Source organism: Myxine glutinosa, chromosome 1 (genome assembly GCF_964187855.1).
Source record: "Myxine glutinosa chromosome 1, kmMyxGlut1.1, whole genome shotgun sequence".
Lineage (NCBI taxonomy): Eukaryota > Metazoa > Chordata > Myxini > Myxiniformes > Myxinidae > Myxine > Myxine glutinosa.
In genome coordinates, this window is record NC_136261.1 from 427,006,911 (window position 1) to 427,022,187 (window position 15,277).

Here is a 15,277-nt window from a genome sequence, read left to right on the forward strand (position 1 = left end):
CCTCTTCAGTGATTGTGCAGCATGGTAAAGATCTCTATAGTTATGCCCTGCATTCATATGAGATGTGGTTTCATCTTGGTTTGTGTCCGAGTCATCTGTCCCAATCCTTGCTCACATCGGAGGAGAGTGGGAGAGCAACCTCTTCTAACACCTCGTCTGTGGACAAATCTTCCACAATCACTAAATCACTCTCGTTGTTGTGAGATTATCTCAAAAACTTCAGAAATGGGTTTGTCTTTTGAAGTCTCTTCATTAGATTTAAGGATTTGTATCCAATATCTACCCCCTCTACCTCACATACCCATTTCTTAAATGAAGATAGTAATTTCTTCAAGCACAGCACCTCACCTTTCTTTGTTATTCTTTCTTCTATGACTGATACACAGAAGTATTTGTATTCTGCCTCATCGAGGTTTTTTTCAAGAACCTCTTCATTCTCTTTCCTATTCAGAAATCTTGTGCAGCTCTGGTAACAAGTTAAATGGTACCCAACTTCTAACGCTACAAGATCCTGTCCAAGTATATGCAATAAAATGCTCTCACCTTTGTGCAATTCTGCAGCATTCACCAGCTTACCCACTGTTTCTGTTTCACACTGGATAAGTTTTTCTTTCTTTCCTTTTTTGCTGAAGTGTTCGATGATGTACCTTTCTTTGCTGCAACTGATGCATTGGACTGGCAAAAGGTGAGAAGCCCTAGATGGTACAGCAAGTCAGTCAGGTCCTTTCTGTCAGAGAAGTTGAAACTTGGGTGCTACTTCCTCTCTCTGCTTAGCTTCTTGCTTCTGGATTTCAATGGTTGTAGCAGCTGCATTTGAAAAATAATTAAAGTAACAAAGTGAAAAGGGAGGAAATAGCATTGAGATCTAATCAATGAATAGCTTTATGTTGCAATATTTTAATTTCATAGATTCTATATGTATATTATAGAGGCCAAAACAATGTCATTAACATTGCGATCTAATCAATGAATAGCTTTATGTTACAATATTTTAATTTCATAGATTCTATATGGATATTATAGAGGCCAAAATAATGTTATTAATTTTGTGTTTCATTACGCATGATGACAAATAAAAAGCTTAACCAAGACATACAACATGTAAGTATCTCCACATCAACAAGTTAGTGCAGTGGTCATACGTACATCTGTTTATCAACACACAAGTGCTAAAACGCGGTGAAGTTTTCATCTGACGGGCAGTGAGTGGACCGATGCAATTTGTCATGTGCAGAACTGTAGACAAATTGGTTCCAATCTTGGTCTCGTCAGTGAAATGCACAAAACATGCACAGTGATATCCAACGGAGTTCGAAACAACATCGAGAAGATCTGGTGTCAAAACAAGCTCCAAATGTAAACGTTTAATTTTGTTTTGGTGGCAATTGTACTTTCTCTAGTTCCCAAGCTTTTCGACTCAGGAACACTTACACGAAAGTTTTGCAAACTGATGTCCGAAATAGAAATTAGATTTGGCTGCACATTGGTCCACAACGTGCATGCAGCACGCCGTGTTGCGATGTCCCAACAACGTGTTCATGCACCCACTGTACGATGACTGTGATTGGTTAATTTTGTGGAGCCTGTGTTACAACCGTCATAGTTGGTCGAGTAAGGCTTACAATGACGTCATTATTTCAGAAGAATTGCATGCTGCAAGGGTAATTGCATCATCGTTATTACCAGATTTTTGAAAAAATGTGCTGGTTTATAAAATGGGATTATTCATAAACGTTCTTCGAAATCTTCCAGCTGATTAAAATATTTTAAGTAAAGTACTTCTCTGACACAGACCGTGGAAAGTAAGAATTTGAGGGCGCGGCCCATGGCCTAAAATGTTATATTTGTGACGAGGATTTTATTTCGAAACGGAGCTTGACCTTCCATGGTGCAACCCACGCTGGAGCTATTACATAAAAGGTGCCACACTGGGTTGTTTGTGCCACCCTTGTAAACGATCCTCGGCAGTCGGCAAGGTATTCAGTGAACCAGTAAGGATCGTGAAAGCGTACATCCCTTTGGGCATCTACCTTGAAAGCACAACTCCTCAGAGTACCATCTGTAACCCCTGACAACCAGCCGGCATCCCAAACCCCTTGATGAAAGCCATACAGCTTGCTGTCACCAGAATGTCCACAGCAATGGCTGAAAACTGGAGTCAGAAGTCAACAAGAATCTCAAAATTGTAACCCCATCTGCATCCTCAAACAAAGTTTAAATAAAATGACAGCTTAAAAAAAATGTAAAACTTGTTAATTTGGTTCTTCATATTCTCATGATATAGAATTGTTGAAAAATTGATGCCAAAAACTTAAATGGAAACAGAACTTAATCTCTCAATCTGATCTTGGATCTCATCGTGTTCCTTTCAAGGTCTTCCTTCAGTTTCCAGTTTGTAATTCTTGTGTGTCTGTCCCTGCCATGTATCCAGCCAAGTTCCATTTGAGTTTTTTGATTGTGACCAGTGTTTAGGAATTTTGTTTTCTGCCTGATTTAGTTGTTTTTCTTGTCCCGTTTTGGTTTTGCTCATATGGCAACTTTCCATTGTTTGAACATCAATTTTTACTCGATCTTTGATGTAGTCCATGTTTCATTGCCATGTGTGATATGGGGAAAACACCCATGTTGTAAAATTGTTTATCAGAATAAGACTTCTACTTGTGTTTTCATGAAACTTGTATTTGTGAAGGGTTTCACAATAAAGAGAGGTCCTCAAAGCACAAATGCAGTGTCTGTGTGATTGTGAATATGTAATGGCACATTATGATCAATTATTAGTCATTTGAGAGTTTGGAGTTGTCCACATCCCGAAAAGAAATCCTGATTAAACCGAGAATTGGTCAACAAACCACAGGAAAGCCTTGCAGAGCACCTACCATCCTGACATGACCACTTCATGCCATCGATGATTGCTGCCAAGCAGCGCAGTTACACAGGTCCTAACGTTGAAGGCCACACAGCTGGTTGCTCCCACATTTTTCTCAACATCAATGATAATGCAATGTTAATGGAGGGAATATCTTTTAACACAGATGTGAAGAGTTGAAACGAACCACCCCCTCCCACAGACACACACACACACACACACACACACACACACACACACACACACACACACACAAAGGTTGAGATTCAAGTCGATGTGGCCAGGATATAACGAACAGTCTAAAATATATATATGTATATATATATTTTTAGAAACAGGAATCAAATTCCTGCGAGAGGCTAAGTGTGAAGAAATTCTAGCTCGGTGCGGGGCTCGAACCAGGAACCTCCATTGATTATGCGTCAACAGTCCACTGCGCTATTGAGCCAGCCGCAATCTCCACAGAACTTTTCCACATTCGAGAAGCGCGCTCAATAGCGTAGTGGACTGTTGACGCGTAATCAATGGAGGTTCCCGGTTCGAGCCCCGCATTGTCAGAATTTTTTCACACTTAGCCCCTCGCAGGAATTTGATTCCTGTTTCTAAAATTGTAGATGAATTTATCTTCAATGCATTTCTACTTATTCACACACACATACGCATGCATATACTTACGTTAACATTCGGGGTCTGCCTAGCAGGCATGTAAGACATCGGCCATTATAAAGCTCACTGTGTTAAGTGTGGAAAAGTTCTGAGGAGATTGCGGCTGTCTCAATAGCGCAGTGGACTGTTGACGCGTAAACAATGGAGGTTCCTGGTTCGAGCCCCGCATTGTCAGAATTTTTTCACACTTAGCCCCTCGCAGGAATTTGATTCCTGTTTCTAAATAAATAAATATATATATTCCGAAAACAGATCCTTGAAACTACAGACCAATGAGCCTGCTCCCAATCATCAGCAAGGTCATGGAATCCATCATCACTTCTGACATTAAATCGTTCTTCTTCTCCATTGGCTTAATCTTATATCATCAATGTGAATTCAGACCAGGCCACTCCACTCTGGACATGTTGTTCTGCTGTCTCAACAATGGATGGAGGTCCTCAATGCCAAACAGGAAATCAGAGCTGTCTTCCTCGACATATCACGTGCCTTCGATATGGTCTGGCACACAGCTCTGCTCACCAAAGTCTCCTCCTATGGTATCCATGGAAATCTCCACGCTTGGCTGGCGGACTTCCTCTCTGGTCGTAGTCAACGTGTGGCCCTGAATGGATTTCTCTCATCTGGATTTCATCATCAAACTGTCCAAATGTTGGCTGTGGTTTGACGACTCTGATGAGTGCCATCGAATCACATACCCACATTGAGCCAAATGGGATCTCCTCAACTGATCCCTCCAGGAAGTGCATGAGTTTGTCTTTGTTGGTTTTAACAGGAGAGCCATCATGGTTTGCCAGTGGTGCGGGAAATGGCCCCAATGAATGAACCAGCATCTCTGATGTCAACCTTTCTCACTGAACCAACAACAATCAGCCTGCGGACAGATCCTGGTCATCTATCAAGGCGATTTCTTTACCCTTCACTTTTGTTATGGTGTACTTATCTGTATCCTTGAATGTCTTCAGCTTCATCTTCGCCATGGTGTCATGAAAAGCAATTTAATTTGATTGAAGTCTCTTCTGGCAGAATGTTGTGAAGGAGAGGAGATCTCGTGGCGGAGATCTTGGAGAGAAGATCTCGCGAGATCATGGCGAGGTCACGTCTTTTCAAAGCTGTTCCATGCGCGCACGCTTTCGAAGCTAAGTGATCTTTCTCAATTGTGTTTTTGTCGAGACTGTATCTATCTTTCGGTGTATGTAACTATAGCGTATCTTTTGGAAAATTTCCGGTGCTAATTTTTTGTACATGTATACACAATCGTCGGTTAATGCGTATCGAGTATTCTGAGGCCTAGTACTAGTACTAGTAGGCTTAGGCTACCATACCATCCCCGACCTTGTGGTTTTGTTTTTCTCTCAGCGATTCATCGAATGCGCTGCAATTATTTTCGTTCTCTGTTTCGTCCCAGTCGTTCACCCCATTTGTCGACATACCTCCTTGTTTAATATCTCGACTCAAAAAAAAAAAAACCCAAAAAAATATTTCCTTCGCAGGTCTTATTCGTTTATTTGTTGTTCTTAATTGTTCGTTCGTTCTTCGTTCGCGATCACGCGATCACGTGGTTAGAAATTTATAATCTCTCCCCTGAACAACTATTTTCTCTCATATATTATAACACCCTTTTCTTCTTTTCCTACAAAAGGATGCTTTCGTCTTGCTCACCAAATCTCACTCACTCACTACAGGCAGGTTGGTGGTCTTGCCGTCTTCTACCGACTCCTCTCTGGCCTTGCCCCCCCAGCCCTCTCTGGGCTCTGTCCCCCAAATATTCCTACAGGTCGAACAAGATCTGCCTGCAACCCTCTTATGGTTAAACTGCCAAAATCAAGACTTTCTGCTCACCTTCACTCCTTCATTCCTCTTTTCTCCCGCCTCTGGAACAAACTCCCTCACTCTCTTCAATCCCACTCCACCCTCCAGGTCTTTAAAACAGCTGTTCACCACCATCTCTTATCCTCCCCCATCCAAAACCTTGATCTTTTCTACCCCCGCTAATTTCGGTCCCCTTGTGTTTTATACCTCTCCCCTCCCCCCGCCCCCCCATCCCCTCCCACGCCTCCTGCCCCCAAGCCCTCTCCCTCCCACACTTCTCCCTGCTCTCAAATGTTGTGGTTGTGTGCTTCCCCTTCTCTCCCCATCTTGTCTTCCGCTCCCTCTTTTTGTATATTTTGTTTGTCTGGTTGATTTGTTTGTGAAATAAATGTTAGCTTTCACGAGCCTCGATTCAGTATACATAAAAAAAAAAAAAAAAAAAAAGGCAACGTCACCTTTTTCCTTAGCTTCATGAAGGTTGCAGCGACAGGTCTGATGCAAGCTGACCTGATGTTATGTAAAACAGCTTGTCTCATTCTAGTGAAGGATCAAAAGGGTTGACCATATTTTGAATTGTATCCATGATGTTCTGTATGTTCTTCTCATCACGCTCTTTTTGTGTTCTGTCTAAGTCAACACGGGCCCGACATGAAGTGTCACGACCAACCATCGCCATCTCCTGACGATTTCTCATAATGGCAGTTCTTTCATATTTTAATAATGTCCATCTGTGCACTGCACCCTTCTTGAGTGTGAATCCAGTCACTCCTCCTTTTGTCTTGGAGTCTCGGTTTGCAGTTTGCTCAATTATTTGGTCACAACCAATTTGAGCAAACCCATGCTTCTGTTGTGTTTGTGCAACAAAATTCCCAGCTTGAAACTCTGCATAGATGTCAGGGTGACTCTGTCTCAAGCAGCACATCTCAAACCCATATGATGTCAGATACCTTGCATTATTGATTCTGTCATATGAAAAGAACCAAGGTGGAATGGAACGGATGCTCGACAGGTGAAGGTTCCAACTGGCTTCCCTTGTAGCCCTGATGAATAGAAGCAAGTCAACAACCATTGCAATATATATGCTCCAGAAGTGGAACGTCTCAATATTCAGGTTGTCCATGATGAAGTTCTCATAGCCACTGACAAGCTCCTGAAACTTCTTTGAGTTGACACGGTCGTCAAAGTCTTCAGCTCGGAATGCCTTCTGCAGGTGAATTGCAAGCTGGGAAGCGAAATTTCTCTCCTCTTCTGATACAGTATCCAAGTATGACTGCCATCGAAGTCGTTGCAGTGCTTCATAAAGTAATTTGTGAGACCGTATGCTCCTGTTCTAATGATGGCCACTTATTACTCCCCCGACAGACCCAGTAGCAATCACTTCAGACTCGATGAGTCAGACTCGATGTAAGCCAGCATCAGAATATCGCTTTCCAATACTTATTAGGCACAACAACATCTTCAATGACTCATTAGGCACAACAATGGCAGCATCATCCATGTTGATGTCTGCTGTTGTGGGTGGCCAGATCAGTTGAGGATTGGCACAAGTTCCATCGGATTTTTTGAGCCTTTGAATAAATGGCCTGGTCCATGACTACAACAATCTTACTGAGTCCCAAACCATCTGCTATGGCAAGGCTGCGGCATCGGATCGTGTACCCTGTGTTTAACTGAGTCAGACTGGCATCTATGACAGGTAAGTGGCCTATATTTGTTTGTGTTGGAAAAGCACCTCTTTTAAACAATGTGTTGAAACCAGTCCATCCAGGTAAGACAATTTCATTCGGGTTTGCTGTCTTTGTGAGAAAGTATGCACTATCGATTTTCCATGCAGATTATTGAACATGGATATGGTTCTCCAAGTCCAGTTGGACATTCTCAGCATATTTCCGGGGCGCTTTCCTTTGCCCTCCACGATAGAATTCCATGTTGGTTGATGGTGGCTGCAGGGATCGTTTCGTCATTCTCTGCGCAGATATTGCTTCATCAATTGAGTCATCAGTGGATACCTGCCTTTGAATTATTATACCATTGGTATTGTGGGTGGTTCCTCTGCCAGATATTTCTTCACCGTAGTCATTGTTATCCCGTGCAATCGTTGCATGGATATTTGGCTGGATATTTGGAGGTATAAAATGCTCTCCTCGCTGAATCTGAAGTTGGGCCAGAGGTGTATCGTGTTCAAGGACCTGGGAAATGGAAGTACAATGTCCCAGGCCATTCAACAGCCCGATAAGCTGAGCAGATCAACTTATGCGTCTCACTGACATAGCCAACGCAGAGTGCTTCGGCATGAGCCTCCTTCCATTGAATGCAATGTTCATTATATCCTGGCAAGTTGAAATAATCTTCTTACTTCTATCTTCACCGACGTTTACACGTGCAATTTATTGAGGAAGTTCATCGGACGCTCCTTTTGACCATGCCATGACCGTGCTCACATCAGAGGAGAGTGGGAGAGCAACCTCCTCTAACACCTCGTCTGTGGACAAATCTTCCACAATCACTAAATCCCTCTCGTTGTTGCGAGATTATCTCAAAAACTTCAGAAATGGGTTTGTCTTCTGAAGTCTATTCGTTAGATAAAAGGATTTGTATCCAATATCAACGCCCTCTACCTCACATACCCATTTCTTAAATGAAGATAGTAATTTCTTCAAGTGCAGCACTTCACGTTTCTTTGTTATTCTTTCTTCTATGACTGATACACAGAAGTATTTGTGTTCTGCCTCATCGAGGTTTTTTTCAAGACCCTCTTCATTCTCTTTCCGATTCAGAAATCTTGTGCAGCTCTGGTAACAAGTTAAATGGTACCTAACTTCTAACGCTACAAGATCCTGTCCAAGTATATGCAATAAAATGCTCTCATCTTTGTGCAATTCTGCAGCATTCACAAGCTTACCCACTGTTACTGTTTCACACTGGATAAGTTTTTGTTTCTTTCCTTTTTTGCTGAAGTGTTCGGTGATGTACCTTTCTTTGCTGCAAATGATGCATTGGACTGGCAAAAGGTGAGAAGCCCGAGATGGTACAGCATGTCAGTCAGGTCCTTTCTGCCGGAGAAGTTGAAACTCGGGTGCTACTTCCTCACTCTGCTTAGCTTCTTGCTTCTGGATTTCACTAGTTGTAGCAGCTGCATTTGAAAAATAATTAAAGCAACAAATTTGAAAATGGAGGAAATAGCATTGAGATCTAATTAATGAATAGCTTTATGTTACAATATTTTAATTTCATAGATTCTATATGTATGTTATAGAGGCCAAAACAGTCATTAATTTTTTGTTTCATTATGCATCATGATACAAATAAAAAGCTTAACCAAGACATACAACATGTAAGTATCTCTACATCAACAAGTTAGTGCAGTGGTCATACGTACGTCTGTTTATCAACACACAAGTGCTAAAACGTGGTGAAGTTTTCATCCGATGTGCAGTGAGTGGGCCTGTGCAATTTGTAGTGTGGAGGATTGTCGACAAATTGGTTCCAATCTTGGTCTTGTCAGTGAAACGCATAAAACATGCACAGTGACATCCAACGGAGTTAGGAACAACATCGCGAAGATCTGGTGCCAAAACAAGCTCCAAATGTAATCGTTTGATTTTGTTTTGGTGGCAATTGTACTTTCTCTAGTTCCCAAGCTTTTCCACTCGTGAACACTTACACGAAAGTTTTGCAAACTTATGTCCGAAATAGAAATTAGATTTGTCTGCACATTGGTCCACAACGTGCATGCAGCACACCATGTTACGATGTCCCAACAACGTGTTCATGCACACACTGTACGATGACTGTGATTGGTTAATTTTGTGGAACCTGTGTTACAACCGTCATAATTGGTCGAGTAAAGCTTACAATGACGTCATTATTTCAGAAGAATTGCCTGGTGCAAGGGTAATTGTATCGTCCTTATTACCTACACAGTACATTGAAAAAATGTGCTGGTTTTAAAAATGGGAACATTCATAATCATAAATGTTCTTAGAAATCTTCCAGCTGATTAAAATATTTTAAGTAAAGTACTTCTCTAACGCAGACTGTGGAAAGTAAGAATTTGAGGGCTTGGCCCATGGCCTAAAATGTTATATTTGTGACAAAGATTTTATTTCGAAACGTAGCTTGACCTTCCATGGTGCAACCCAAGCTGGAGCGATCACATAAAAGGTGCCACACTGGGTTGTTTGTGCCACCCTTGTAAGCGATCCTCAGCAGTCGGCAAGGCATTCAGTGAACCAGGAAGGAGAAAGCTATGGTGAAAGCGTACATCCCTTTGGGCATCGACCTTGAAAGCACAACTCCTCAGAGTACCATCTGTAAACCCTGACAACCAGCCGGCATCCCAAACCCCTTGATGAAAGCCATACATCTTGCTGTCACCAGAATGTCCACAGCAATGACTGCAAACGGGAGTCAGAAGGCAACAAGAATCTCAAAATTGTAACCCCATCTGCATCCTCAAACTAAGTTTAAATAAAATGACAGCTTTAAAAAAATGTAAAAGTTGTTAATTTGGTTCTTCATATTCTCATAATATAGAATTGTTGAATAATTGATGCCAAAAACTTAAATGGAAACAGAACTTAATCTCTCAATCTGATCTTGGATCTCATCGTGTTCCTTTCAAGGCCTTCCTTCAGTTTCCAGTTTGTAATTATTGTCTATGTCCTTGCCATGTATCCAGCCAAGTTCCATTTGAGTTTTTTGATTGTGACCAGTGTTTAGGAATTTTGTTTTCTGCCTGATTTTGTTGTTTTTCTTGTCCCGTTTTGGTTTTGCTCATATGGCAACTTTCCTTTGTTTGAACATCAATTTTTACTCGATCTTTGATGTAGTCCATGTTTCATTGCCATGTGTGATATGGGGAGAACACCCATTGTGATGAAATCGTCATCCAAGTTACGACACTGATGTTATTCTCCTCATGGCCGCTACGCGACCCTTTCGCGGTTCCTATATATATCAGCGCAGACAGGAGATGTAGATCCATCACCGCAATGTAACTCTATAGCTCCTCTGGGCTTCCATAGAAAGGTAACGATTCTGCTATATATATCATAAGCTCATTTATAGTCATACCACCTGTACGCACCTGTATTCACCTGTAATATTAATACAATGTTTATTGGTTTCTCTCTAGATGCTGTTGAGAACGAATTTCGATTAAACCTACCTTATGGGTCGATGTTGTATCTTGATTTCACAACACTTAATCGAAATTCCTCTCCTGACATCGCTCGGAATCAAGATAATGCCCACGCTCCTGCAATGCTCGCCTCGGAGAAGAATGCCCAGCGGAGGGCCCGTCGAGCTAGCTCCAGCTACGGAGCTCTGACTACTCTCGCCACCGGTCTGCCTCAAAAGGGCCGGATGCGATGGGGACCTCGCAAATCTTTTGCGGGACCGCGTCGTCAAAACGCTAACTGCTCTCCTGAGGCCCGAATGCCGGAGCAGGCATGACGGACTCCGGCAAGGCACCTGCTGAAGGAGGCCACTGGGAAATGTCCTGGGCCGCAACCCCGTCGGAACAACGTACCCGCTTGGAGCCGAAGGTACGAATCTAGCCTCGGTTGCTCGAAACGCTAAAGGCTCCGTCCGAAAGAATCATCCTAGATTTGCGTGCCTCGGCCCGAGATGAGATTCCCACGCGAGAGATCACGACTCCCATGTCGGCCATGCCTCCACACGGCCGGCACACTCCGACCACTCGCTACCCGGTGGAACCATCTCCTCCGCGCGAATCGCGCACTGCTCGTCGGAATCACGCCGTGCCTCTCACGACCGGCTCACTCCGACCACTCGCTACTCGGTGGAACCATCTCCTCTGCGCGAATCGCGCACTGCTCGTTGGAATCACGCCGTGCCTCACATGGACGGCTCACTCCGGCTGCTCGGTGAAATCACCTCCTCCACGCGAATCGGCGTGCACTGCACCCATCGCGTGCTAATACTCTGGGAGGCCCACGATTCCATTCTGATTCCGATCACCTCCTCGCCGCGAAGCCGCACGTTGCTCCCTTCGCGGGCCCTACTCGGTGAGGCCGGCCATTCCTATCGCTGCTCGCCGGAATCACCTCCTACGCACGAATCGTGCGCGCTGCACCCATCGCGGGCCCTCTCTGCGACGCTGGCGATTCCTATCGCTGCTCGGCGGAACCCCTCTTACGCGCGAATCACACGCCACACCGTCGCTGGATGGAATCCCTACTATGCACGATGCGCCAGTTGCGCGCGCCGCATCTTCGCTGGATGGACCCCTTCGCATGCGACTCCTCTCGCATGCCCTACTCTGTGAGGCCGGCGATTCTGATCGCGGCCGTCGAAATCCCACCTACATGTGGCTACTCAACGAGGCCGGCGAACTCCGCTGCCCGGAATCGCCTCAATGGAGGCTCGCTTGGCACCATGCGAGGACTCGTCGCAGCACGGATGAGTTTCTAAGGACGTCGAGCGGGACCTTCATAGCCTTTCACGACACTCGGGCTTATGCTTATGATGGTTGATCGTATACCATGTGTATTCTATAAGATGATCGTTCTTCTTCGTCCTTTGTTTTACCTGATTTGTTGTTCCTGATCTTCAAACGGCGTATTCGTTAAACACCTACGACCATTGTACACCGACTGCTTTCATTCCTTTTCCACACCCCGCGTTTCACCCAATTAATTTAATTTGATAAACTGTTGGATTGAATTAATGTGGTGTTGGTGTAGAGCAGGCTTGACGGACCAAATGGCCTCCTCTTCATCCTTCATGCTCAATGCACCTCAAACGAGACGCTACTTCAGGGCGTGATATGTATTCGATCCTCTGACCCGAAAACGAGACGCTACTTCAGGGCGTGATATGTATTCGCTCCTTTGACCTGACAGCAAAACAAACGAGACGCTACTTCAGGTCGTGCAGTCTATCGCTGCCAAGCATGCTCGCCCTCTCGACTCGGCGTGCTCGCCCCTCGACTCGGCGGGCTCACCCGTACTGGATCAACGGGCCGAGCTCAACTTTCGGTTTCCCTCGTACGCGGTGCGCCCTAGATATTACTTTCGCTCGTCGGCCGGGTTCGTATTCCGTATACCGATCTCGAGCTCGCTCGAATGCTGCTGCCCAATGGACGCGAGACTTAGGCCGTCAAACCCGCCCGCACGCGCCCGAACTAATTGATGACGTCATCGACTATATCACGCGTTTGCTTTACAGCGTCATTAACGTAATTGCGTGCTTCCCGCGATCTCATCGGGGATTCGTTTACATTTCCATGTACCTTGGTAAACTACGTACCAAATGTCCTTTACGTAAACGACGTAAACAACGTAACGCGGCGCTACCTCAGGGTCGCGCGCCAGTGCCGTTTAGGGAGTACACGGTGACCTCGTGAAATGGTGACATTGAGCGTCGCGCCCGACTCCCTTGTCACCTGCGCATGTAACGGGGGCACCATACTGCCTGCTCGCCCTTGACTCTGGGCTCGTTGTTTATCGGACAGAGCTCTTGGCTCGTACATTTCGAGACTGCGAGATGCCTCGTCTGATTCCATTTTCCCTCTGCCCCAGACTGACTGTGACTCAGCCTGACCCAGACTGTGAAGGTCGTCTGACTTTAGTATGCAGCGCGCTGCTGCAACCTCGGTGGGGGGGGGGGGGGGGGTGGGATTTGGAGCGCTTAACCAATGTTTCATCTACCTCGATAATGTTACGGTTTGTGGATATGTCCAAGGGATATGACCATGATGCTAATCTGCAGCGCTTCCTTGAGGTCGCGCTGGTATCACTTAACTATGCATGAGGATACGTGCAAATACTCCCTACGCATGATGGATAGATTTTCTGGGGTACACCGTGACCCATGGCTCTGTCACTCCGGGTAAGGAGCGTCTGCGACCTTTGCTCGACATGGCCCCTCTCTGTGATCGGGCCACCTCGCCCCTTGTGGGGGCCCAGGAGGTTATTGTTGCTCGCCCGGGTGCCGTCCGGTATAACGACTCCCACCTCGCCCCTTGTGGGGGCCCAGGATGGTGTCCATGGATGACTTTGTGTCTTTGAGTGAGTCTTTGTGTCTTTGAGCGAGACTTTGAGTCCATGGATGGTCGATCCGAGCCATTCCATGAAGGTGTTGAATGGATGGATTGGTCGGACATCCGTGGATGGACAGTCCATCCGGGGCGATGGCTGTCTTTGGGTCTCTGTGCCATTGCGTCTGTGGATGGTCGATCCATCCACGGTCCGGCTGGATCCGTGCCATGCAATGTTGGCGTTGAATGGATGGATCGGTCGGACATCCGGGGATGGCCAATCCATCCGGGACATCTAGCATGACAATCATCTCGACATCTAGACAATCCATCCAGGACAACGCTGGGACAAACATGGTTTGTCCAGCCGGGACTCTCTCTCGGTTTGCCGATCTTCTCCGATCCTCCGCGCGCGCTGTACAGCTGGACAGGATTGCCATATGCATCCCGGAGGTTCTGCACGCTTTGCTGGAGAGGCGCGTTTCGGTCGTTTTGTGCGTCGTCGTAATCAGCCATGCCGGTCGTCCAGGCAGCCTTCAGAGGCCGCTCGTGTCTCGTGCGATCGCTGCCAACGGTAGATTCGCGTGCCGAAACAAGAGTTTGTAATGCGTATGTACCCTTGGGAGCCAAGGCAGGTACAGACTTACTGTAATGGACTTACTGTAGTGCTTACTGTAATGGACTTACTGTAGTGGCCTCCTGTCATGTAATCTTACTTACTGTTACGGCTTACTGTAAAGAGGCTTACTGATTTACACATCTTCCACATCGCCACATCTTCCTGAAATGTGTTGCATTGCGACGAATGGACAGTCGCTCTTCGTCAAGGCACACCTTATGTAATGAGTTGCATATCGCAAAGGTACACCTTATCCATCTAGCTACTGTGCCGACTACCTCACTGTTCAACGAGGTACAAATTATCTAATCTAGCTACTGTGCCGACTACCCCACTGTAAGACTACTGCTACCCACGGGCTCATCGTCTTCTCCCAGGGATGAACACTGCTTGCTCGGTTCGATATCTTCTTGATTGGGACTTCCTCCTCGATACATCTATATCTGGGGATTGATTGCTAACCAGGCTAACAGGCTGAAATGCAGTAACCCTGCCATCGGGATTGATGGCCCCTGGACGTTCGACCGGCAGTGACATCATTCCGATGTATTTCGTTCTTTGCATTCCTATGTATCCCTCTGTATGTGTCTGCTGTTCTTCACCGCCTAGTTAGGTTCTAAGCGCGGGGAGAATGTGATGAAATCGTCATCCAAGTTACGACACTGATGTTATTCTCCTCATGGCCGCTACGCGACCCTTTCGCGGTTCCTATATATATCAGCGCAGACAGGAGATGTAGAGCCATCACCGCAATGTAACTCTATAGCTCCTCTGGGCTTCCATAGAAAGGTAACGATTCTGCTATATATATCATAAGCTCATTTATAGTCATACCACCTGTACGCACCTGTATTCACCTGTAATATTAATACAATGTTTATTGGTTTCTCTCTAGATGCTGTTGAGAACGAATTTCGATTAAACCTACCTTATGGGTCGATGTTGTATCTTGATTTCACAACACCCATGTTGTAAAATTGTTTATCAGAATAAGACTTCTACTTATGTTTTTCATAAAACTTGTATTTGTCAAGGGTTTCACAATAAAGAGAGGTCCTCAAAGCACAAATGCAGTGTCTGTGTGATTGTGAATATGTAATGGCACATTATTATCAATTTGTTAGTCATTTGAGAGTTTGGAGTTGTCCACATCCCGACGAAAAGTAATCCTGATTAAACCGAGAGTTGTTCACCAAACCACATGAATGCCTTGCAGAGCACTTACCATTATGACTTGACTGCACTTCATGCCATCGATGATTGCTGCCAAGCAGCAGAGTTATACAGGTCTCAATGTGAAGGCCACACA